Here is a 25,833-nt window from a genome sequence, read left to right on the forward strand (position 1 = left end):
GACGGCACAACAGATCCCGCAGTATGGATTGAGGACTTCCTCCTCCACATCCACCATGGCCCGCGGTGATGACTTACACGCCATCAAATACCTCCCACTAAAGCTCAAAGGACCAGTGCAGCATTGGCTTAACAGCTTGCCAGCGGACTCCATTAGCTGTTGGGAAGATCTGGAAGCCGCATTCCTTGACAACTTTCAGGGCACTTATGTGCGACCACCAGACGCCGATGATTTAAGCCACATAACTCAGCAGCCAGAAGAGTCGGCCAGGCAATTCTGGACTCGGTTCCTTACAAAGAAAAATCAAATCGTCGACTGTCCGGATGCGGAGGCCTTAGCGGCTTTCAAGCACAACATCTGAGACGAGTGGATAGCCCGACACCTTGGTCAGGAAAAGCCGAAATCTATGGCAGCTCTCACGACGCTCATGACCCGCCTTTGTGCGGGAGAAGACAGCTGGCTGGCTTGCAGTAATAACATATCAAAGAACCATGGTACCTCAGATACCAAGGATGGCAATAGCAGGTCACGTCGTAACAAGCATAAGCGCCGCACTAGCAGCAAAAATACTGAGGATACGACAGTCAATGTCGGATTCAAAGGCTCTAAACCCGGTCAGCGGAAAAAGCCATTCAAACAAAGTACACCGGGTCCGTCCAGCTTGGACCGTATACTCGATCGCTCGTGTCAAATACACGGCACCCCAGACAAGCCAGCCAATCACACCAACAGGGATTGTTGGGTGTTCAAGCAGGCCGACAAGTTAATTGCCGAAAACAAGGACAAGGGGCTGCATAGCGATGACGAGGAGAAGCCCCGGCAGCCACACACTGGAGGACAGAAGAGGTTTCCCCTGCAAGTGCAGACGGTGAACATGATATACATAACCCACATCCCCAAGAGGGAGCGGAAGCGTGCGCTCAGGGACGTATATGCGTTGGAGCCAGGCGCCCCAAAGTTCAACCCTTGGTCCTCCTGTCCGAATACCTTCCATCGCAGGGACCACCCCACTTGTATCCATTATGGCGGATTCGCCGCACTGGTCCTAGACCCAATCATCGACTGATTTCACCTCACTCGAGTCCTTAGGGACGGCGGCAGCAGCCTGAACCTGCTTTATCAGGACACAATGCGCAAAATGGGTATAGACCCCTCAAGGATCAAACCCACAAAAACGACCTTTAAGGGCATCATTCTAGGTGTAGAGGCCCATTGCACAGGCTCAATTACACTGGAAGTGGTCTTCGGATCCCCGGATAACTTCCGAAGCAAAGATTTAATCTTCGATATAGTCTCGTTCCGCAGTGGTTATCACGCGCTGCTCGGGCAAACCGCATTTGGTAGATTCAATGCGGTACCGCATTATGCATACCTCAAGCTCAAGATGCCAGGACCTCGCGGAGTTATTACAGTCAATGGAAACACAGAGCGCTCTCTCCGAACAGGGGAACACACCGCAGCCCTCGCAGCAGAAACGCAAAGCAGCCTCTCAAGGCAATCAACCAGTTCGGCACTTCATAGCCCGGACACCTTCAAGCGCGCTCGGGGCAATCGACAAATAGACCGTCTGGCGTGATCTGAGCTCGCGTAGCAATATGGCGGCCACCCCAATCCCAGCCCAGCGGCGAAACTCGTGCCCGGCGTCCATAATTACGCATTAAAAATACCATGGGCACAGGTGGGGAGGGGGGCACAACTGCGGCACGCCCCAAGACGCGGCCTAAACCGCACTAGGGGCTTCCCGTTCGGTTATTTTTCTTTTCCTTTCAGGACCTTAATCTCTGGAAACACTGTCCGGCAGCACTATTGCCGAACACATGATGCAGCAACCAAGGAGGCAGAAAGCTACGTTATAGCACGGAATTCCCAGGTTGATTACAGTAACGAGTGAAATATTCAATTTAATATCATTCCTCAGCTTGCCCTTGGAAGGGACATAGTCCTACTCTTTGCTTATCGCACTATCTGTATCACTCTGCTTTAACGCAATTTTTTAATAATCAATGCATGACATTACGACTATTATTGCATTCTTGTTATATATATATATATATCTATGTGTTCATTAACGACGCCTTGCAACCGTACACTCTGGTACGGCCAATACACTAGGGGCTTACGTACCCCACAATGCGGTGTGAAAAGTCCGAACACTTTCACAAGTGCGGCACCCCGAACTTATAGCATTATATGCATCAGCTCCGAATCATGTCTTTGGTCAAATGTTGGGTTTGCCCGACTCCTATGTTTTGGTACCTTACGTTCCGCTCTATCGGCTAAGGTAGCGCTAGGAGAACTACTGCGATTGTGCCCCGGTTCTGCTGGGTTCAGCACCTCAGTAGAGAAAGCTAAAACTGACCGTCATGATAAGGCGAGAGACTGGTCGTTGTTCGGCGAGGTTTTTCGAGTCCCTAAAGACTTATGCCGCTTAGGGTGAGGGGCCGACCCTGTCCGTCTTACAGGCGTGTATCGCACCCCGAATTTGGCCTTCCGAATACCAGGGGCTTCACCAAAATTTAAAATTATAGAATTCTATGGCTAAGTGAGAGTGATAAAGCATTATTAGTCCGGTTGCCTTGTTCGTTGTGCTGAGCACCTCCCTCGAAGGACCCAAATATGGGAACAAGAGTGCTCAGGTTTATCCTGAACACCCCAACACTCATGGCATGGGGGCAGAAGCCGAGGACTAGCCATCTCTCAGATTGGATAAACGACCAAACAGAAGGTAATATTTTAAATTCACACAAGCGTTGCATAGCGTATATGAAACAAGTTTTCATCATACAGGATCACGCGAGCAAGTTTACTCAAATATTACATCCTTTGAACATTCGTCCGCTACAAGACGGGCACCCTTCAGGACACCCTCATAATAAATTTCGGGGGTGCGATGCTCCTTGCCCTGCGGCGGCCCTTCCTTGATCAGCTTCACAGCGTCTAGCTTGGCCCACTGCACCTTCACACGGGCGAAAGCCCGGCGTGCACCTTCGATGCAGATGGACCGCTTGATGACCTCCAGCCGTGGGCAGGCATCCACAAGCCGCCTCACCAGGCCGAAGTAGCTGTTTGGAAGGACGTCGCCAAGCCATAACCGGACTATAAGGCCCTTCATGGCCTGTTCGGCCGCCTTGTGTAGCTCGACCAGCTGCTTTAGCTGGTCGCTCAGAGGCATTGGGAGTTCGGTCCCAGTATACTGAGACCAGAACAGCTTCTCCGTTGAGCTTCCCTCCTCAGCCTGGTAAAACTACACAGCATCCGACACACTGCGGGGCAAATCTGCGAATGCTCCTGGAGAGCTCCGAATTCGGGTAAGTAATCGGTAATTTACTTTTACATGCTTGCTCTGCACATAGAATGCCTTACTCGCCGCTATCTTCTTCATTGCGTCGATCTCCTGGAGGGCCATCTTGGCCTCGGCCTTGGCACTCTTTGTGCTCTCAAGGGCCGCGGCAAGCTCAGACTCTCGCGTCTTCGAGTCAAACTCCAACGCCTCGTGCTTCGTCACGAGAGCCTGGATCTCTTGCTGCACCTTGCCCACACGAGCCTCTTGTTTTCCCACTCGATGCGCTCCTTGGCTGCTTTATCTTCGGCCTTGGTTAGCGCTTGCTTCAGGGTCGCCACCTCGGTCGTGGCCCCTGGCAAACATACGATGATCCTATCATTTCGCAATCGCGTCCTCTTTTATATACACATATCTATAGGCAGGGTATTACTTACCCCTGTTCTCCTCGAGCTGCCTCTTGGCAAGGCCGAGCTCTTTCCTGGACCCCTCGAGGTCCTGCTTTAGTACGGCGACCTCCGTAGTTAGTGCGGCGGACGCCAACAGCGAAGCCTGCATATGCATATTGACATACTTATATTAGACTCCTTCGATATTATTTGATCCTCTGTTCGGCTTTTCTTTGTGAACACCGAACAAAGCATCAGGGGCTACTGCCTATGCGGTAATATTTCCATTACATTTTAAAACACTTACCTCAAAGCCTGTTAGAAGGCTGGCACAGGCTTCAGTCAATCCGGTTTTGGCAGACTGAACCTTCTGGATCACCGCACTCATGATAGTGCGGTGCTCCTCATCGATGGAAGCATTGCGAAGCGCTTCCAGCAGATTGTCCGGTGCCTCTGGATGGACAGAGGTCACCGGCACAGGCATCTCGCCCCTCTTGGAAGGAGGCCGCCCGCCCGAGCCCGGAACCGCTAGAGGGTCTGGCTCGGTATTCGACTGAGGGCCGAACCTGGAGCTCTCGGGGGCCCCGTCCCCGCGGCTCCCGGAGTTCGAAAGGTCGCCTTGAGGCGCCTCCAGGACTGTCTCCCCTCGACCCGGTGCCTCTTGAGACAGCACCTCAGTGTCGTCAGCAGGATGAGGGGAGGTGGCGGTCGGAACTGGATCGCTATCCATGTCCGACGAGCCCAGGGAGCCGTCCGATGATACATCGATGCTGGTTCGCGGCGGCCTGCATAATCATGTTCGGCGTTAGGGAAAGCAGTGCGACAAAATAATGCTATGAGTTATTCTGGTATCCGAATACTTACGATCTCCCCGGGGGCTTGGCCCGGGGCAACCACTCGTCCTCACCCTCGTCGGCGGCGGTGGAACTGTCCGGAAGGAGATTCCTCCCCTTCTTGGACCCTTCGGCCTCCCCAGTTGGGGCGGCCTTCCTTTTCTTGTCTCCCCCGCCTGGAGGGGGAGCATCTTATTCTTCCTCCTCGTCTTCAGGGGAAGAGTGTGCCGCCGAGTTATCGGATGATGAGTCCGATAACACCTGGCGTCGGGAACTCTTTCGGGCTCCCTTGGCCTTCTTGGCCTTCTCCGGCACCTTGTAAGGAGCCGGAGCCAGCATCTCCATCAGGAGAGCATTCGCAGTGTCTTCGGGCAAAGGGGCCGGACAGTTAATCTGCCCCGACATCTCCACCCAGTCCTATCAAAGGCATGGAGATTAGACCCCGCGCATAATTAAGCTAGGGAAAATAAATGTCCTACGGGACGTATTGAACTCACCGAACGCGCTAGACGCTTTGCGCTTAGTCCGCGGTCCTCAGCGAGAGAAGGGGGGGACCTCGGCGCCCTTGAACAACACCTTCTAGACGTCCTTGTGCGTCATATCGAAGAGCTCGCTCAAAGTCTGGTGCTAGGCCGGGTCGAACTCCCACAAGGTAAAATCCCGTTGTTGACACGGGAGGATCCGACGGATGAGCATAACTTGGACTATGTTGACAAGCTTGAGCTTCTTGCTCGCCATACTCCGGATACATTTCTGGAGTACATCCAGCTCCACCGATGAACCCCACGACAAGCCCTTCTCTTTCTAGGAAGTGAGCCGTGTTGGGAATCCGGATCGAAACTCAGGGGCTGCCGCCCATTTGGCGTCGCGCGGCTCGGTGATGTAGAACCACGCCGATTGCCATCCCTTTATTATCTCCACGAAGGAGCCTTCGAGCCATATGACGTTGGGTATCTTGCCCACCATGGCTCCGCCGCATTCTGCTTGTTGGCCTCGTACTACCTTCGGCTTGATATTGAAGGTCTTTAACCACATGCCGTAGTGGGGCCGGATGCGGAGGAAAGCCTCACACACAACGATGAACGCCGAAATGTTGAGGATGAAGTTCAGGGCCAGATCATGAAAGTCCAGCCCGTAGTAGAACATGAGACCACAGACGAATGGATGGAGGGGAAACCCTAGTCCTCGGAGGAAGTGGTGAAGGAAAACTACCCTCTCGTGAGGTTTCGCGGTAGGAACGATCTGCCCCACAGCGGGCAGCCGATGCGCGATGTTCGCGGCTAAGTATCCGGCTCCGCACAACTTTTTGATGTCTCCCTCCGTGACAGAGGAGACCATCCACCTGCCTCCTGCTCCGGACATGATTGGAGAAGGTCAAGGTGGGAAGTGCGGACTTGGGCGCTAGAGCTCGAGTGTGCAAAAACGGATGAGCAAAAGAGGAAGAAGGCGTGGATAGAAAGGTGAATCCTTATCCCTTTATATGGGCAGACAAAACTAAGCATCCCCACTTGCCTGGTAAAACTCGCTTATCCCCCAAGCACCGCGATTAATGGCGTGGTTGGGTTACCCACGCCCGTATTAATGAGAATCCCGTAATAAGGGGACACGATCTCTGCTTTGACAAGACATGTCGAAAAACTGCCTCGCGTTATGTGTGGGGCTGGTTAAAAGAAACGGTTCGAATAAATCACCGGGCCGTGACGTAATGTCATGCTGCCAAAACAAGCCAGCAAATTAGATCTGTGAAAATATTATTCTCTCTACGGTGGAATGTGGAACTTATTTTGCAGGGTCAGACACTATCCTTGTATTCAAATTCTTCTGTGATGTATTAGGAGAAGGAACCCGCCTTGCAATGCCGAAGACAATACTGCGCCGGACTCATCGTCATTGAAGCCTGGTTCAGGGGCTACTGAGGGAGATCTGGATAAGGGGGTCTCCGGATAGCCGGACTATCTCCATTGGCCGGACCGTTAGACTATGAAGATACAAGATTGAAGACTTCGTCTCGTGTCCGGATGGGACTCCACTTGGCGTGGAAGGCAAGCTAGGAAATACGGATATGGATATCTCCTCCTTTGTAACCGACCTTGTGTAACCCTAACCCTCTCCGGTGTCTATATAAACCGAAGGGTTTTAGTCCGTAGGACAACAATCACAACATACAATCATACCATAGGCTAGCTTCTAGGGTTTAGCCTCTCTGATCTCGTGGTAGATCTACTCTTGTACTACCCATATCATCAATATCAATCAAGTAGGACGTAGGGTTTTACCTCCACCAAGAGGGCCTGAACCTTGGTAAAACATCGTGTCCCCTGCCTCCTGTTACCATCCGGCCTAGACGCACAGTTCGGGACCCCCTACCCGAGATCTGCCGGTTTTGACACCGACAATGGGGGTTACATCGTATGATGTTCTTTTCAAAGAAGTATATATAAAGTCCCAGCTCAATATTATATTACTGAGTCGGCCTTGGGGGCTACACGTTGCTGTTCAAGTCTACATGATCATATCTACAAAGTCCTTGCTCATTTATTACATAATGACCCGGCCCTTGGGGGCTACACTGGTTGACGTTTTTATGAGCATAAGGCAATTTCAAGTCCCAGGTTGCTGCAAGCATGACAACCCGGCACTTGGGGGCTACATATGTGGAATACTCAGTTCTAACTAGTGATTGAGATGAACAACATGGATTTCTTCAAAGTGGCAATATTTATATTGAAGCAAATCTTAAGTCATCACTTTGTTCTGCTCAAGACTTGGGGGCTACATGTAATATGGATATAAGGGAGAAAAATCTTCAAATTCTCAGTTTTGAGTAAACCAGATTGACCCGGTGTCTGCAACAATTATGACCCGACGTAAGCAACAATTATGACCCGGTGCCATCAATATTGACAAACCGGTAATTTTGGCAATAATAAACCGGTAAGTTCTACATCTTCAAGCCGGCTGAAAATCAGATGAGTATTTCAAGACCAATATATTTTTTAAACATTGGGAGCTGAATCAAATGAATTATTCTTCACAATATTTCTGTGAGAAACCAATGTCAGCAAATTGATTATGAAGCTGGTCTATTGACCCGGACTTTCCAGAAGAAGGAAATGACAAGGACTTAAGGATGATCAGGTGCCAGCTTACAAGAATCTTTTACCCGAAGCACAACCTGTCAAATTTGTTCTTGTGTTTATTTTGAAGGATTAGTTCAACATGGATAAATCCAAATTAAACTGGGTGCTAATGTTGGGGATATACCCCGTGGTATGACGGGGCTGGATGTATGACCCGACCGGACTTGGCGACTCACTAAGTGACCCTCCCGGATCTCTCCACTCATCGATGACCCGGTCGGGCCTGGTGACTCATTGGTGACCCGATAGGCGGGTTAGAGGAGCACAAGACCCGGTGGCCCAGAAGGCGGTTCATGGAAGACCGGCTCGCGGTATGGTGGGTCGGCTTAAGAGGAAAGCATAAGGAATATTCCCTAACAAAGGAAGCAAGACTAGGACTCCACTTGTAATAGAGTAATCCTAATCCTAATAGGATTAGTCATGTAAGCCGCCCCTTCTACATATATAAGGAGGGGCAGGCCACCCGAAGGGGGACAAGTTTCACAAGTTAGGTTTAGACAGACAAATCAATAGCTCTTGAGATAGAGCACCTTTGTAATCATGTTCATCATCATCAATATCAATGAAGCAGGATGTAGGCTTTTACCTCCTCCATGAGGGGCCGAACCTGGGTAAAACCTCGCGTCTCTCGTCCCACTCAACCCCTCTCAAGCTACCACATAGATGCGTTGGCCTCACGACTAAGTCCTTTCACTAGGACATCTACCTTGACAAATCCACGACACCCGATTCTCTTTAGACACCCGTTTGGCATTTCTCGGGCGGTCCAACGCCCGACGTTCCATTTCATTTCTTTGATTTACTACTAACATGACTTATTTATCCTTCCGCACCATATGAATATTTGTCATGCCATGTTTTAATTCTCAGTCAGCACATGCATATAATTTAATTCATCATGAGCATATGCATCCGGTATATATTTGTTCTTGATGTTTGCGAGTACATTCAAACATACTCACTGGCTTGTCCCTGGCTATTGTCTTGGCCAGATCATGACTCAGAGAGGAGCACTACGGAGACACCCCGCAACCTAGGATTTGGTGATAGCAACCACATTAGCTAGGAGTTATCCATGTCAGTTGTTCCCATGGGAATGGAGTTCCATCAACATTGAAGATCCATGAGTCGCTTCCATCATCTTCCACTAGAAATCATTGTTGTACTCAATGGAACTATAAGGTCTTGTACTCAAATCCTTGTAATTGCTTGGAATTCGGTATCAAGGAAATGTCCACCAGCAACAGTAGTCCTAGGGCTGGTGGTGACGAAAGGGTCGTTTGCTGGGAATTTATGCCCTGGAGATCCGGCCCCTACAACCTTGGTATCAGAGCTAGGTTGACCATTGGCTAAGTTCTATCTTAGCCTGGTCACTATCCCTAGATTTCCACACTATCCACATCCGTCAGTTCCCATAGTCACTCCTGTCCTATCTGACAGCATGCAGGGGCGAGCCGACACCATTCAGTAGTTGGTGCCCAACCTATCACCCTAACCGACAATCACAGTGACTTTCCTGCCATGGTTTCCAATCGATTTTTCCACCCTTAACAAATCTCGGGTTGAGATTTTATTAAGGACCATCGCAACAATTTTTTTTCTCAACACCGAGTTAATTCCTGCACCGCAGCAACACCAGGCTTACACCCACACTCACTTCACCACATGCACTAAGCACATAGACCACACACCCTTGGCACCTAATCATACATCTCGTTCGCTAGATCACTAACACCGCATCACAATTTTTCCACACACAAAAAAACTTGTGGGTTTTATTTTTTGCAGAACCTATCGCCACACACGCTAACAACCACTCGCACCCGACACCGATCACTAATCCTCATATCCACCACGGCCACGAAGAGCCACCACTCGAGAAGCAGCATCATGACAATCATCTAGAATCATCGCACACAAGAGTAGCGAGAAGCCAACTAACGCCGCCAGCATTCCGACCAGGAGAATCGTGACCAGATCTGGAGCCACGTCCTCCATTAGCCCTTGTCTTGAGCTCCTGCAACCAGAAGAAGGAGGAAGAGGAGGAAGAGGAAGTGATGCCAAGTGTGAAGAAGAGAAGAGAGGGATCATGGCTATTTTTATAGCTCGATCTCGGTGCACGGTGAGCAAAGTCCACCAGCTCCACTCGCCGCATGATCGCCGGTGTTCGGAGGCGAACCCACGAGTAGTGCCAACAAGGTGCTGGCCCGCGAGGTGAGTGCATGCTGCGCCGACACCAAGCACGCCATGCACTACCACAATACGGCCCTAGATGCCCTGCGCGCTAGGCGCCGCAGATAGAGAGAGTGCGTGAAAACACATGCGAGAGAGAAGAAAGAGGAGAGCCAGAGGAAGAAGAAGGGGCTGACAGTGGGCCCTGGTGTCGGTGTCGAAACCAGCGGATCTCGGGTAGGGGGTCCCGAACTGTGCGTCTAAGGTTGATGGTAACAGGAGACAGGGGACACGATGTTTACCCAGGTTCGGGCCCTCTCTATGGAGGTAATACCCTACTTCCTGCTTGATTGATCTTGATGAGTATGAGTATTACAAGAGTTGATCTACCTCGAGATCGTAATGGCTAAAACCCTAGAAGTCTAGCCTATGTGATTATGGTTGTCTCTGCTCCTATGGACTAAACCCTCCGGTTTATATAGACTCCGGAGGGGACTAGGGTTTTACAAAGTCGGTTACAGAGAAAGGAATCTTCATATCCGAACGCCAAGCTTGCCATCCACGCCAAGAAGAGTCCCATCCGGACACGGGTGAGAGTCTTCGGTCTTGTATCTTCATAGCCCATTAGTCCGGCTGATGTCCAACAGGCCAGACGCCCGAGGACCCCTTAGTCCAGGACTCCCTCAGTAGCCCCTAAACCAGGCTTCAATGACGAGGTGTCCGGCGCGCAGATTGTCTTCGGTATTGCAAGGCGGGTTCCTCCTCCGAATACTCCAACACAGTCTATGAACACAAAGAACGTGTCCAGATATGCAAAACAAGTACCACACACCACCGTAGAGAGTATAATATTTCACGAGTCCAATCTGCCGACAACTTTTTTGTAACGTGATATCACGTCCCTACCCGATTATTATTTTGAACCGTTTTTTGGCCTGCCGCTCCATATTTCGAGATGCGGTTTTATTGGCACGTCTTGTCAAAGCAGAGATCGTGTCCCCTTATTATGGGATTCTCATCAATACGGATATGGGTAATCCAACCGTGCCGCCAGCACGGCCCCTGGGGAATAGGCGAGTTTTATGGCGAGTGGGGAGGCGCTTGATATTTACTGCCTTTATAAGGAGATAAGGATTCACCTCTTTCACCCACGCGTTCTCTCTTTCCGCCTACCCACTCTTGAGCTCCAGCGCCCAAGTTCTCATCTTTTCTGCCTCAAGAAAGCACTCTGACCATGTCCGGAGCGCAGGGCAAGTGGATGGCCTCCACCGTCAAGGAGAAGGACATCACCCAGCTTCGGGATGCCGGATATTTGGCCAAGGAGGTCGCCCATCGGCTTCCGACTGAGGGCCAGATCATCCCTACCCCGAAGCCCCATGAGAGGGTAGTTTTCATCCCCCACTTCATCCGCGGGCTGGGATTTCCACTCCACCCCTTCGCCTGCGGGATGATGTTCTACTGTGGGCTGGATTTCCATGATCTGGCCCCAAATTCCTTCCTCACCATCTCGGCATTCATCATCGTGTGCGAGGCTTTCCTCCGCACCCCATGCCAGTTTGGATTGTGGCTGAAGACCTTCAATGTGAAGCCGAAGGTGGTGGGCGGCCAACACGCAAAGTGCGGAGGCGCCATGGTGAGTAAAATATCCAACGTCCCGTGGCCCAAAGGCACCTTCGTGGAGATCGTCAAGGGGTGGCAGAAGTTGTGGTTGTACGTCACAGAGCCCCGCAACTCTACATGGGCCACAGCTCCCGAATTCAAATTCGGGGCCCCAATGCGGCTTACCTCCTGGCAAGAGAAGGTCCTGGATTGGTCTTCGTCGGACGAGATGACAACGCTTCAGACGCGCATCAGGAGCATGATGGACAAGAACGTCAAGCTTGTCGATGTGATTCAGGTGATGCTAGTTCGCCGGATCCTTCCATGCCAGAGCCGGGCTTGCTATCTATGGGTGTTCGATCCGGCTGAGCACAAGACTTTGCAACGGTTCTTCAGAACTACACACGAAGATATCTGGAAGGTTCTCTTCAAGGCCAACGAGACGTGGCCGAAGACGACCGAGGACCGTGGGCACGACCTGGCCCATCCCGCCTGTTCAGTAAGTTTTCCGTGTTTCAAGGTGTATCCCTTACTAGCTTACTTAAGGAGGATGTCCCAACTTCCCTATTTGTTTTTTCAGGGTTGGACAAAGAAGGTGAAGCGGATTCAGTGTCCGGCTCCGCTGCTCGGGGAACCAGCCATCCCGCTTCGAACGAAGATGCTAGTTCCGGCGCCCTACAAGGCGCCAGAGAAGAAGGCCAAGGGGACCAGAGGTGGCCTCCGTCCCAAGGGTACTTCGTACATGGCGTCCGAAGACACCGAAACTCACTCCTCCGCCGCCGAAGATGACGAGGAGGAGGAAGAGGAAGAAGAAAGCAGCTCCCCCCTCCCCGAGGGGGGAAAGAAGAGTGCGGCATCCACAAATCTGGAGGCGGAGGCATCCAAGAAGGGGAAGGTCTCCCTCGCGGATAACTCCACGTGGGATGTTGATAGCAGCCCAGAACGGCGCGCCCCAGATAAGCCCCTGGCCGATTCGTGAGTATCAAAGACCCCGACGCATTCATATATTTGCCTCTTTACTTCATAATTTTAACATGTGGAATCATGCACTTGCAGTCCCGCTCGTTCCGCCCTCGAGCGATCCTCGTCTTCGGGGAACTCGCTGGACCCGAAGGTGATGGACAACGGGTCCCTTCTGGCAGCCTCCTCTCCCAGGGCCATGGATGACACCGAGTTGTTGTCCCAAAGGATCCCAGGACAGGGAGAGACGCAGGAGGCCGTCAAGGTAGCGCCAGAGGGCGAGACCTTGGCCGCCGGACACATGGGGGAGCCGATCCCCATGGAGACTGGCGATGGGGGCCATGTCCAATTCGGCCCCCGGTCGAATACCGTCCCGGAGACCTATACGGCTCCGGAATCCGGCAAGCAGCCTCCTTCATAGGAAGGAGGTGTGCCCATTCTACCGGTGACCTCTATCCAACCAGAGGCACCGGATACTCTGCTGGAAGTGCTACGAAGTCCTTCCGTCGTTGAGGAAAACCGTACCCTCACGGGTGCGGTGATTGAGAAGATTCAATCTGCGAAGAGCGGACTGACCGAAGCCTACACAAGCCTTTTAACAAGATTTGAGGTAAGCAGTGCAATTTGTGAAAATAAAGTCACAGTATAGACAGTAGCCCCTGAGACTCTGTCCGGTGTTCGGAAAGAAGAGCCGAACAGAGGATCAAATAGTTTTTCGCAGGAGACTAACCAGATATGTTTATGTGAATAAGCAGGCGTACTGCTAGCCGTGACTTCTCATGCTGCCGAAGTTTCCGGACTGAGGCAGAGTCTGGAGCGGGCCGAGGAAGAGCTCGGCCGAGTGAAAAAGTAGCTGGAGGACAAGGAAGGTATGTAATGACCTATTCAGATATAGCACGATATGAATTGCTTATGTTGATCGTATGATAATTTGTAGGAGAGACATCCGAGGTGGAAACCCTCAAGGCAGTGCTAGCCGAAGCCCAGAAGAGGGCGGCAGATGAATAGGCCGCCCGCAAAAAGCACGAGGCCAGGGTCGGTGAGGTCCAGCAGGAGCTACATGACACCGTGAAGAAATGCGAATCCTTGGAGCGCAAGAATGCGGACCAAGAGTCCGAACTTGCCAAGGCCTGTCAAAGTGCACAAGAGTCCCGGGTCGAAGCCTAGGGCGCCCTCCAGGAAATCCAAGAGGCCAAGAAAATTGCGGCGGGTAAGGCTTTTATTATGTAGAGCAAGTATGTGAAGAAGAGATATCTCTTGCTAACCAGGATTTGGAGTTCTCCAGGGGCGTTTTCGGATCTGGCACGTAGTGTTTCTGACGCTACGGGATTCTTCCGAGCCGAAGAGGGGAGCTCAACGGAGAAGCTGTTCTGGTCGCAATACCTTGTGCCAGAACATCCGGTGCCCTTTAGCGACCAGCTAAAATAGCTGGTCGAGCTGCATAGGGTGGCCGAACTAGCCATGAAGGATTTAATAATCTAGCCATGGCCTGCAGAAGCTATACCCGGCAGCTACTTCGGACTCGTGAAGCGGCTGGTCAATGCATGCCCTCAGCTTGACGCCATCAAGCGGTCGGTCTGCATAGAAGGTGCGCGGATGGCCTTCGCCCGTGTCAAGATGCAATGGGCGAAGATGGGCGTCGTCAAGCTTGCGACCGAAGGACCGCCCGTGGACAAGGAGCACCGCACACCCGAGCTGTATTTTGAAGATGTTCTGAAGGGATCCCGCATTATGGCGGAGCAATGTGCTAAGGACATTATTTTTGAATGAATACATTCATGTTATCCCATCATGTATGATGAAAACAAGGCTGATATGTAATATAATGCTTTGCTGTTTATTATTTAAAATTTACCTCCCGTGCAACCATTTTATTAAGTCTGGGAGTTGGCCAGTCGTCGGCTTCAGCCCCCACGTAGGTAGTACGGGGGTGTTCAGGATGAATCTCAACACTCTTTATCTAAGAATTTGGTCCTTGAAGGAGGTGTTGCGCAGCGAACCAGGCAATCGGACTATGTGGCTTTGTCACCCTGACTAGCCATAGGAGTTTGACAATAAAAATTTAGGCGCATCCCCTAGTATCTGAACTAGTGTGCTGTAAACACCTGATCGGATAAGAGCCGATTCATCGCATAATGCGAAAAAAATCGCTAAAGATTTGAAACCTCTGAAGAGCTGACCGGCTCACGCCGCATCATGACAGTCAATTTTCGGCTTTCTCTACTGAGGTGCTCATGCGAATAAACTAGGACACAATCGCAGTAGTTCTCCCTTTACTACCCTAGCCGATATAGCGGAACGTAAGGTAGTAAGCATAGGAGCCGGGCAACCCAACTATTGACCAAAGACATGATTCGGAGCCAATGCATATAATGCTAAATTTAGGGTGCCGAACTATACTGTAAAAAGTGTTTGGACTTTGTTGTCGTATTATGGGGCGCAATGAGGCCCCTGGCGGATTAAATCGTACCAAAGTGTAGAGGTGTGATTTGATAAGATTATCACAAGAGCAAACTAGTGCCGCAAAAGTTGGGCTGGAAACTGTTTCCATTATAGTTTGATTAATATGTCAAAGTGTATTTGTACAAGTAGTGCAATAAGCAACAGGGCTATTTAATATGCCACAACCAAGGGAGAGCTGCGTGCGGGTCCTGAAAACAGGTGGAGTGATCGTTAAAGAGACCACCTAGAAATTCCCTTATACGTCAGTGCTTTTTGCCGCCTTGGTGTATCTATCCTTTCAAAAGGACTTGTGATCAGGCCATCAGGGAACGCCTGTGGAAAAGAAACCTGAAAAGGAAAAAAAGAAAAAGAAAAAGTACGTGTGTCCAAGGGAGGTCGAGCCATATTATGATTCACAATCTAGTTATGCCTCCATCCATGGCCATGGTATTTTGAGTGCGTAGTTATGTACGCGCGGTACGAACGCCGCCACTTGGTAGGGACTAGGATGGAGGCTGAATTGCTAGTCGAGCTCTTGACGAGCTGGGCTATCCTACTGCGGAGTAGTCCGGACTCGTTTGACAGTGTCCGGGAGCTCGACTGCTCAATTGAGGTTCTGCTTGAAGAGGCCGCTCTGTACTTCTGCTACTAAAGCAGCGGTGTGCTCCTCGATACGGAGGGAGTGTTCCGTGTTTCCATTGACTGTTATAACGTAGCGTGGTCCGGGCTCTTGAGCTTGAGATAAGCATAGTGTGGCACCGCGTTGAATCGAGCAAATGCGGTTCGTCCCAGCAGTGCGTGATAGCCACTACGGAAGGGGACGATATCGAAGATCAACTCTTCACTTCAGAAGTTGTCCGGGGATCCGAAGATAACCTCTAGTGTGATTTAGCCCGTACAGCGGGCCTCTACACCTGGTATGACTCCTTTAAAGGTAGTCTTTGTGGGCTTGATCCTTAAGGGATTAATACCCATTTTGTGCATTGTATCCTGATAGAGCAGGTTCAGGCTGCTGCCACCATCCATGAGGACTTGCGTGAGATGGAATCTATCAATGATTGGGTCAAGGACCAGTGCGGCTGAACCGCCATGACGGATACTGGTCGGATGGTCCCTGCGATCGAAAGTGATCGGGTAGGAAGACCATGAGTTGAACTTTGGGGCGACTGCCTCCATCACGTAGACGTCCCTAAGCGCGCGTTTGCGCTCCCTCTTGGGGATATGGGTAGAGTATATCATGTTTACTATTTTAACTTGGGGGGGGGACTTCTTCTGTCCCCTGTGTTCGACGAACGGGACTCCTCGTCATCGTCCTCGCTTTGCAACCCCTTCTCCTTGTTCGTGGAATTTAATTTGCCGGCCTGTTTAAAAACCCAGCAGTCTCTGTTGGTATGATTGTCTGGTTTGTCTGGGGTGCCATGGATCTAGCATGGACGATCGAGTATGCTGTCCAAGCTAGATGGGCCCGTATTGTTTCTTTTATATGGCTTCTTCCGCTGGCCGGACTTGGAGCCACTGAATCCGGCGTTGACCACCGTGTCGTCGGTATTGTCACCGTTGCTTCGACGCTTGTGCCTGTTGTGTCGAGGCTTGCCGTTGCTGTTTTTGGTCTCAGAGGTGCCAGCCTCGCTTGAAGTGATTTTGCTATGGGCTGGTGAACTATCCTGGCCCGCGCAAAAACGGGTCATGAGTGTCGTGAGGGCTGCCATGGACTTCGGCTTTTCTTGGCCGAGGTGACGGGCGAGCCATTCGTCGCGGATGCTATGCTTAAAGGCCGCTAGGGCTTCGGCATCCGGACAATCGATGATGTGGTTCTTTTTTGTTAGGTACCTGGTCCAGAATTTCCTGGCTGACTCTCTGGGCTGTTGAACTATGTGACTTAAGTCATCAGCATGCGGAGGTCGTACGTATGTACCTTGGAAGTTGTTGCGGAAGGCGTCTTCCAAGTCCTCCCAGCTGCCAATAGAGTTTTCAGGCAGACTGTTTAACCAATGCCGAGCTGGCCCTTTGAGTTTTAGTGGGAGGTATTTGATGGCATGAAGGTCATCACCGCGGGTCATATGAACATGGAGAAGAAAATCTTCAATCCATACCGCGGGATCTGTTGTTCCATCATATGATTCGATGTTCACGGGTTTAAACCCTTCGGGGAATTCATGCCCCATTACTTCATCAATGAAGCAAAGAGGGTGTGCGGCGCCTCTATATCGGTCCGTATCGCGACGTAGCTCGGATGGAGTCCGTCTGCGGCATTTGGCCCGGGCGTGATTAGGCTTGTCACGTCCGAATAGATAGCCATCATCGCGTGTCGGGGCATGCCCCCGCGATCTGTAGATTGATCTGGTATGTCCTGCTCTACTGTCCAGGTTCTGTTGAAGGTCATATGTATATGCCCGAGTTGTTTTATCCCTGCATTTACAGCAAGGTAGTGCGGGCTGGTGTTCGTCTTGGGTTGCCGCTTTGTCCCGACCACGTGGTGGTCGGGAGGCCGCATTGTGCGCTGATGGCACGAGCTCCAATGCCTCATCATCGAATTGAGGTAGTAATTTGCGCTTTGGGTAACTTTTGGGTGGTCGCTCGAGGCCGTATTCCTCGGCTACCAGGATGTTAGTCCATCTACCATTGAGCAGATCTGGATCAGCTTGAAGCTGTTGCTACTTCTTTTTCAGGCTCCTTGAAGTGGCTATTAGCCGGCGCTTAAAGCGCTCCTGCTCGAGAGGTTCCTTAGGCACGATAAAATCCTCGTTGCCGAGGCTCACCTCATCCTCGGAGAGTGGAAGATAATTGCTGTCCTCCGAGTCTTCATGCATGACCTATTCATCACGGTTGACTCGCCCATCTTCCCGTTCGTCCTGTTCGGAAGTTGGCTCAACGGGGTCTTCATTGTCTCTGGCATCATCTAGAGTATTGTTTTCTCCTATCCCGGTATTTCTGTCTTTTTCATGGCGTGACTTAGAACGGCGCCACTGTCGTTGGCGCTTTGGCTGTGTCTCGGGAGGTTTATCTTCCACTGGGTCTTCTTTGCCATCACCTTTAACTTCTTTGTGTGTGTCCACCATGTATATGTCGTAGGAGGAAGTGGCTGTCTAGCGCCCGGTAAATGGCGGGTTTTGGGCCTGCTCCTCTTCAGCATCGTCGTCCATACCGTCGATGTCTCCGGAGTTGTAGTCAAGCATGTCGGTTAGATCTTCGACAGTGGCTATTAAGTGGGAGGTGGGTGGGAAGTGAAATTCCCCGTCATCAGCCCCCAGTTCAAACTGGATATAATTCTTCTGTGAGTCCCCTGCTAAAGAGAGGGTTTTTAATGAGTTTAGCACATCGCCTAAAGGTGAGTGCCGGAAGATGTCTGCGAAACTGAATTCGACGACCGGCGCCTGGTAAGGCTAGGCAGACGCGGATGCACGTAGTTCGGAACCAGTGACCGGAGATGAATCCGGGGGTCCAGTGATGTAGACCCCGCTTGAAGTTGGGTCTATGTGCGGCTCCAATGCCACTGAGTCTGCAGCTTCCATGGCGGGGTTAAGCTTCTCGTCTTGGCGCAAGCTGCTCCGGATCTAGGGCCAGAGCGCTTATAGGCGCAATCTCCTGTGTATGGTCCGATGATAGATTTAGGTCATGTTCATCGCGGTGGCAGGGAGCGGCTGCCATGGGCTCAAATCCATCAAAGATCAAGTCTCCGCAGATATCAGCGACGTAGTTCAAGCTTCCAAACCTGACCTCACGGCTAGGGGCATAGCTGTTGATCTGCTCTAGATGGCCAAGCGAGTTGCCCGCAGTGCGAAGCCACCGGATACAAAGCATTGTTGTAGATGATGGATGGAGCCATCAAACCTCTGATGACGACACAGCGGAACTCTCAATGAAAGCACCAATGTCGGTGTCAAAACCGGCGGATCTCGGGTAGGGGGTCCCGAATTATGCGTCTAAGGTTGATGGTAACAGGAGACATGGGACATGATGTTTACCCAGGTTTGGGCCCTCACTGTGGAGGTAATACCCTACTTCCTGCTTGATTGATCTTGATGAATATGAGTATTACAAGAGTTGATCTACCTCGAGATCGTAATGGCTAAAACCCTAGAAGTCTAGCCTATGTGATTATGGCTGTCTCTGCCCCTACGGACTAAACCCTCCGGTTTATATAGACACCGGAGGGGACTAGGGTTATACAAAGTCGGTTACAGAGAAGGGAATCTTCATATCCGAACGCCAAGCTTGCCATCCACGCCAAGAAGAGTCCCATCCAAACACGGGTGAGAGTCTTCGGTCTTGTATCTTCATAGCCCACCAGTCCGGCCCATGTCCAATAGGCTGGACACCCGAGGAGCCCTTAGTCTAGGACTCCCTCACCTGGGTCCACTTGTCAGGAAGAGAGAGCGATGTACACTGGAGTACAACAAGCAAAATTTGGAATTTGGAATTTGGAATTATACTTTTTCCAAAGTTGTCGTAGCTCTAAATAGCAAACCCTCAGTTGCCCTAGCTGTAGAGTTAAATCCACAGCACCAGTGCCTCACTATAGTTGCACCAATTATCAGTACCCTCACTGTAACTGCGTTTAAATCATGCGAGCTAGATATATATTTTAGTAGCACCCCCTCAGAGTGACAGATGAAAATCAGGTGACCAGCCTAACAAATCTCGAGGACGAGATTTTTCTTAAGGAGGTTAGAGTTTGTAACACCCCAAAAATTTAATCAAATTTTATTAAGTAAAACTTGGCCAGAAATAAAAATTTGAAGTATACTAGGTCATTTATTAATCTCAGAGCCTTTCCTATTTTCTATTTTCCAAAATTCTTCCCTCCATAGAAGATTATTTTTGTGAAATATTATGGTATGTGGTTGTTTTATAATCTTGTCATATATCACAAATAACAGTAGGGCATATTTTCGTAATAAAATTTGCCACAAACAATTCTTTTACTAGCATTTTGAATGCTTGAAACACTTATGTTGCACTACAATTATTTTTAAACAATTGTTTTAAAATCCCCCAAAATTATGAGAGGTCAGGTGATGCCTATATGTCACTTTTGAGCAAAAACCTAACCGTGTCTTTTGAAAATTTTGAGTGAAATATCCTCTTTTCAATTCTAGCCCATTCTTGAGTTACAACTGCAACCCTCTTTTTGCCATAGTGTAGTCCTTCGAACCAAAACCTTTACTCTAGGAGATCAGCTCTATTGCATCATTTAAGTCCACCAAACACTCCTCTGAAGTTTCTGTCCAGAACTGAATTCTGGTAAAACTTGCACTAGCAAGTTTCTTATCTTGCCAAACTAACTCCATCATCAACTCTATCATCTAAAGAGACTCCATGTTGCCAAGTTTCAAATCCAGCAAAGTCTCCTAGCTAGCCCTAGCATTTTGTCAAACACCTTGTGGGCATGACAGAAATGTTGCCACTCTCTAAACTACACTGGACACTTGATCATTTGGCTAAACCAGCATGCCCATTCGCTATATCTAAATTAGACTCACAATCCTATCAATCTGCACTACCATCAGAGACACCTAGGTGGCCCTAGCATTTTGTCTAGCACTCTGTGCACATGCTCTGGGCACGGCCAGTGCGTGCGTTTTGCATGTGTCGGCACTGAGCTACTGCAGCTGTTCTACTGCCCCCCTCTCATATTGATCCCCCAATGGATCAACCCGACCGCCCAGGACCTCGCTGACACCCTCGCTTGGACCCTAGCGCCGCCCACCGCCGTCCATGACGACCACGGCCGCCGCCCGACGAGTCCTCCTTCGCCACATCTCTGCCTGAGCCCCTCTCGCTTAAATTCCAGCGGCTCGAGCTCATCCGTAGCTCACCGGCCTCACAAGCGACACACCGGCCATGCCTACTTGTCCAACGCCAACACGTTCGCCTTGAATGGCCGCCACCGCCGTGTCCACCCCCTGGAAGAGGCGGCACCGCTCTCCCCCGCCTATTTAAGCTTCCCCGAGCTCTCTCAGTCCATCACCACCTCTCTCCCTCCCTCACTGGTCCTCCTGTAGCCGCAGAAAGACCAGAGATGGCCGTCTTCGTCTTCTCCGGCAACCACAGCCCCGCCTCTGTCTCAATCATTCCTGCGCCACCAGGGCCTCCCCCTCTCCACTCTCTTCACCAGAAGCTCTCCATTCATCTCGCGAATCCATCCCTAAGCTCGATATTGATTAGGAGCCGCCGTAGGCGAAAGCCCCATCCTACCTGACACCGCCGTTCGCCGGAGAGCTTGCCGTTGGTGACTTTGTCCACTTCGGCGACCATGGCTGGTACCCACAGGACCGCCTCGACCTCCCGAGCTCGTGGGTGGCCTCGGTTTTCCAAACGGTGCCTCCGTTCACTGGAAGGCTTCGCCAGAGCGCCGCCTCTATTTCGACCAGAAGAGAAGGCACGGGGTGGACTGGTCAAACCTGACCAGTGGGCTAGGCGGACCCACTGTCAATGACCCAAAGCCACGCCTACGCGTCTGTAAGTGGAGACGGGTTTCCCCGATATCAGCACCGTGCGGGGAAGGCATAATCCCTGGAATTCGCCTTCAGCGTCCTCAACCCTCGCGCGCAGCTGAATTGCTGGGCTCGGCCCAGTAACGCCAGACGGCTAAGTTCCGCCCAGTGCGCTCTTTTTCTTTTCTAGCAGAGCTCAAATAATTCCACAACAGCTATTTCGCATCCAAGTTTGATGATTCAAATTTCTACCTACTCCTAAAATCATGCTATATTTAACCAGATAGGGTGAACATTTTTACTAGGCCAGGTTTTTGCTGGGTCTACTAAATAGTCCATTTCCTTGATTATCTCAGCTTAGTAAATCCATAGGAAAATCATATGAACTCCAAATGACTTGATTCTTTTTCTGTTATTTCTTAAATTTCATCTAGTATATTTTAGTATTTATTTCAAAAATTTCCAAACAACTTTTTAGCACTTTTTGGCTTTATGTGGTAATTAAAATATTTTGAAAATAGGAAATGGAGGGGAGATATAATTTTCAAAGTTTTGGAGTGCACCCAATCTTTCTACATGCTCAAGGCAAGCATCTTGAACACATGATATGGTGAATGCATAGTGTTTGTTTGCATGTAGAATTGAATTATGAATATATTCAACTCGTATGAAATTTGCATACTATTGCTCATACATGCATGATCCCCCTTGATGGTATTTTATCTTCATTTAAGCATGGAGTATAAGTGAGTAGGGTTATTATCATGTGCCATTTGTGCCCGTGTTGGTCCAGGCTAATTTGTAGGAAGAATCAGTCATGAGAAAAGTGACCGTGAGACTGAAATCTCATTATGACGAGAACGATCAGTGAGGGTATGTTGAGACATACCGGGTGGTGACCCTGTTGGGTACTACCAAGGAATTGTATTGTGCTAACCATTGCAGGAAAATTTAAACCTCCTGAACTGACGGTTTATCGAGTCTTGTTCCGGTAACCCCCATAATTGATTGGTGCAACCACATGTCACTGCCAAAGGTAGGGTATGGTTCAGTATGTTAATAACCCCTTTCCTGCACACACCGGACAGAGAGGCCATAGGGAATGATACTATTGCCCCCAGTAGTCATGTCACTTGGTCTGGGGGCATGAATGGCTAGTCTGGGACCGAAGCTGAATGTTCATGTTGTTGGAGGCCGTTGCGTGAGGCCTTCCCACTTAGAGTTTTACTTTATCATTGTTTTGGGTGATCCCTGGCTTGATGTATTAAAGCTGGTATGTGCGGGTCAGGTGTGTTTTCATCCCAAAGACCATAATTGGAATTAGTCAACGTCTCAGGGTTGACTAAAGAAATCCTTTACTTGTGGGTAAAGAGTACAGCCACTGTAGAGTTATATCTATTCGAATAGCCATGTCCATGGTTAAGGACTAGAGTCTGGGTTGGTCAAGTGTCGGTCTTAGTGTCAGTCTTCGAAGGAAACAAATAAATTGATCATGGTTCATTCTGCAGGATAATTATTGTCACTACTGGTGCCACTATGAATATTATTGTTGACATGAGTATTGTTGTGGACTAACCTTTTCCTCTTATGTGCAACTGTGAGTATCTCTTGGGATGGCTAGACTACCAGGGATACTCGTTTTGTTCTCTTTTCTTTTATGAGTATCACTTGGGATGGCTAGTCCACTTGAATATTCATGCTATTTTCTTATAAGCCCTTTATGAGGCGTCGCTTCAGACAGCCGACTGTGGCATGTATGTTCAAGACCTCTCGTGGTGTCGCTTGAGTTCTTGGGCGGTCCTGTCTCGCCCGATTCTCTTTTAGACACCTGTTTGGCATTTCTCTTGGAATTCTCGGGCGGTCCAATGCCCGACGTTCCGTTTCATTTCTTTGATTTACTACTAACATGATTTATTTATCCTTCCACACCGTATGAATATCTGTCATGCCATGCTTTAATTCTCAGTCGGTACATGCATATAATTTAATTCATCATGAGCATATGCATCTGGTATATCTTTTGTTCTTAATGTTTGCGAATACATTCAAACGTACTCACTGGCTTGTCCCTGGCTATTGTCTTGGCCAGATCATGACTCAGAGAGGAGCACTACGGAGACACCCCGCAACCTAGGATTCGGTGATTGCGACCACACAAGATAGGAGTTATCCAGGACAACTGTTCCCGTGGGAATGGAGTTCCATCAACATTGGGGATCCATGAGTCGCTTCCATCATCTGCCACTAGAAATCATTGTTGTACTCAATGGACCTATAAGGTCTTGTACTCAAATCCTTGTAATTGCTTGGAATTCTGTATCAAGGAAATATCCACCAACAACAGTAATCCTGGGGCTGGTGGTGACATAAGGGTCGTTTGCTAGGAATTTATGTCCCGGAGATCCGGCCCCTACAGGCCCTCGCGACGGTTCTCGTCGAGCTTGGCTACGCTATCACCTTACTTAGGGTGCTCGGGAGCCCCTCGCCCCCAGAGGGTCTTGGTTGCTAGAGACTCGGACGCCTTGGCACCGAGGTCCACATCCGTCATGGGAGGCACGACACCCAAGGTGTTGGACCCAACCCCGTCAACTACCCCAGCAGGTTGAGAAGGCACTACCATGGGCTGCAACTGTCGACATCATCATCCCCGAAGTCGCAAATGAGCGAGCAACGAGAGCGAGGGGGGCGCCCGGTCGATGGCGTCCTCCGTAGTCTTCTCCGAGTCTTCTGCACTGTCACTGCTGTTGGAGTCCAGCACCACAATGAGAGGGTTCTCACGGGGCCCGACGTGGCCCGCATGCCTGAGCCCCCAACGGTCAAAAGGGGGCATCACCGCAACTAGCTCCGCCATCTCCTAGTAGGAGTATAGGGCGAGTGCCTCCTCGGGAGGATCCTCATCGGAGCTGCCGAGCAAGGTCACCAGGGCCATATCCGGCTCCTCAGGCATCAGGCCGCAGACGCACAACCTCATCCCATCCCTCACGCTAGCATGCTCCCACATGGGCCGCGAGTGCTTCTGGAGCGGTGCAATGCGCCTCCGCAGGTACTCCTTGACGACCATCGGTCCTGACAGCTTCACAGCCCGGTGCGCAGCCATCCGTTCCAAGACCGGCTCCATACGGGGGTGGGTGAGCTTCTCGTGCCCCTACCTAGGGTTTTGCTTTGCTTGGTCCGTCGGGATCATGAGGAGCGGGCTGGTCCAGCATGCATCCATGAAGACTGAGCGCTGTCGGTAGCCCTCCACCTTCTTCCCAGACTTCAAGCGGATGATGCCATCCCCCATTGCCTTGACGGCAAGGAAGGAGACACACGCGGAGCGTTAATCCGCGGCAGTGAACCACAGGCTGAAAACGTGGCGGAAGAGCGCCACCGAGGGCCTCACGCCCACGAATGACTCACAGTAGAAGGAAAAAATGGCCAGAAGGAGGATGGAGTTGGGTTGGAGATGAAGGGCGTGGATCCGATAATGAGCAAGGATGGTGTAGAAGAATTCTAAGAGTGGCGGGACCAACCGGGCGTAAACATTTTGGAGGAAGAAGGGGTAGGCGAACGCCACCAAGCCGCTCCGCGCTAGCGAGCCCGACAAGATCCTGGTCGCCTGCCCTTCGTTCCGATCACCGGCCACCAGCGGGAGCACCGGATCCAAGTCCTCCCTGTCGACGATGGAGGAGCACAGGAGTGCCACCCCGATGGTGGGAGAGCTTGAGGTCGGAGCTGTTGCTGTCCCTTTCTTGCTGGTGGGTGCTATTCACGTGTCACGGTGTAGCCAGCAGGGATGGAGAGAAAGGCCGCGGCTGGGGTTGGCTCGCGAGGGGTCGTGTGCGAGAAGGAAGGTGCAACAAGGTGGATGCGGGATCAGGAAGGCAGTGATGGCCTCGCATTGTGCGCGGGCAGGCTTTATGTCAGCCCGAACGGTTCACTACAAAAAAAGACACATCCATGACATTTTGGGCCGAACGAATTTTTTCTGTCATACTTATGACACTTCTATGACGATAATTGTGACAAAACCCGGTATCATCATAGATTTGGTGGGCTCCTACTTGTATGACAAAAAATCATGACAGAAAATGGGCTTTTCGTCCTGGGCGGGCCGGAGACGCAGCTGCATGACATTCTTTGGGCCGTCCATGATGGAAAAAACCATGGTAGTTACGGTGGGTGGTCGGGGGCCGAGCGATGCGCGTTCCTCTCATACGTATGCGCATGTGTGCGAGGCATTGGGCTCTAAGTAACTCGAGCGAGGCATTGGGCTCTAATTGAACCCGAGCGATTGCACTGCAGGCTACGCATTATGGAACCCGAGCGATCGATCGATCCCTTGGTGTTAACTGAACCCAAGTGATTCCTTCGCTACTGCCACTAACTGAAGCCGATCGAACACTATTGCCTCCTTCCCTGGATGAACAGTGAGCGTTGTTGATGGGGTTTGGATGAACAGTTCCCGGTGGAGGGTTGGATGAACAGGAACCTGTGGTAGTAGAGGCCGTTGCCGCTGGATGAACAGTACCCCGGTCGATCGTGCCGGTGGATGGACAGGAACCCGTGGAGGGCTGGATGAACAGGACCCCGTGGAGGGCT

The sequence above is a fragment of the Triticum urartu genome, chromosome 3 (assembly GCF_003073215.2).
Source record: "Triticum urartu cultivar G1812 chromosome 3, Tu2.1, whole genome shotgun sequence".
Lineage (NCBI taxonomy): Eukaryota > Viridiplantae > Streptophyta > Magnoliopsida > Poales > Poaceae > Triticum > Triticum urartu.